We start from the raw sequence: 1,817 nt of genomic DNA on the forward strand, positions 1-1,817 counted from the left end.
AGTTACATTTACCGCATTTAAAAGTATACTTTTTCCTTCTAAACTTTAAAATCGATTTTCTCAAAAACTATAAGGTCTTTTTGAAAAATAGTGTTTCCTCTTATTCCTAATGATCTCCTTAACATATCCTGCAAATTTAGGGTTTCTAGCATTTAAGGTGGATTTGCTATTAACCATTAAAGTCGGCAGGTTTTTAAATGTGTTTTTTTTCCTTTGAAACTTTAAAGTCGATTTTCTCAAAAACTATAAGGCCGACTTGAAACATTTTTTTTCCTCTTGTAGCCACTGGGGGCCCCTACAAGCTCTGGGGCCCTGGGGAAGCTGCCTCCTTTGCCTTAATGGTAGCGCCGGCCCTGATACTGTGGTTGTCCTTGGCAGGTTTTGTGGCATCATATGAATTGTTGGTGGGGGGGGGGGCAATGTAAAACTTGCACTGCGGCCCAAAGCTCCTAAGCTACGCCACTGGTAATTACAGGGACATAGAAGGGTTAGAGAGCCCTGTCCTTGTGAGCTTACAATCTAAAGGAATGGGGGAACAAGATTTGGGGTAGTATACAATATTCATACCTAGAGGCAGTAAGTTTTAGGTTATCTAGTGGGAGAACAACTTGGCCTTAGGACAATGGGGAAATGGCCTAGGTATAGTGTATGCTTGATGGGAAAAGTGGGTCTTAAGGGCACGTTTAACATTATCTAAGGTTGTAGAGTGACGGATGTGTTGTGGAAGGAGATTCCAGAGGAGAGTTGAAGCATGTGTAAAACCTTGAACAAGTAAATACGAGAAGGTGATTCTAGAGGAGGACAAAAGAAGGTCATGTGCAGATCTGGGATTGCAGTTGGGCTGACTAAAACTAGTGAGGAGATGTACATGGTAGAGAGATTGTGGAGAGCTTTGTAGGTCAGTGCTGGGCCGAAATTACGCATTAGCGTAATTACGCATCGTAATTCACTACAAATGCACCGTAAGCGTTACGTGTAAGGTTACGGTATTACGCGTAATTAATTACGCGTAGACCTTAGTTTACGTTATTACGCGTAACAAATTACGCGTAAGACAGTAAACTCCCATTGAAATTACACAGTCTGCCGTAATTGCGTAATATTACGCTCCCGTATAATATAAAAAAGCCGCCGACTTTAAGGGTTAATAGCAAAGCCCCCTTAAGTGCTAAGAGCCTCAAATTTGGAGAATATATTAAGGAGATCAGAAGGAATAAGAGGAAACATTTTTTTTTACAAAAAGACCTTATAGTTTTTGAGAAAATCGATGTTAAAGTTTCAAAGGAAAAATATATACATTTAAAAACCCGCCAACTTTAACGGTTAATAGCAAAGCCTGCTTAAAATTTAGGAACACCAAATTCACAGGGTATATTAAGGGGATCAGTGGGAATAAGAGGAAAAAAATGTTTTCAAAAAGACCTTATAGTTTTTGAGAAAATCGATTTTTAAGTTTCAAGGGCAAAATGTCTTTTAAATGCGGAAAATGTCAGGTTTTTTTTGCACAGGTAACAATAGTGTTTTATTTTCATAGATTCCCCCAAGTGGGAAGAGTTTTACTTACTTCGTTCTGAGTGTGGGAAATATTTAAAAAAACCGACGTGGGGTCCCCCCTCCCAGACCTCTTTAACCCCTTGTCCCCCATGCAGACTGGGATAGCCAGAATGCGGAGCACCGGCCGCGTGGGGCTCCGCACCCTGACTATACCAGCCCGCATGGTCCATGGATTGGGGGGGTCTCGGAAGGGGAGGGGCAGCCAAGCTTTCCCCTCCCCCTCCGAGCCCTTGTCCAATCCAAGGACAAGGGGCTCTTCTCCA

Source organism: Hyperolius riggenbachi, chromosome 7, assembly GCF_040937935.1.
Source record: "Hyperolius riggenbachi isolate aHypRig1 chromosome 7, aHypRig1.pri, whole genome shotgun sequence".
NCBI classification, from domain to species: Eukaryota; Metazoa; Chordata; class Amphibia; order Anura; family Hyperoliidae; genus Hyperolius; species Hyperolius riggenbachi.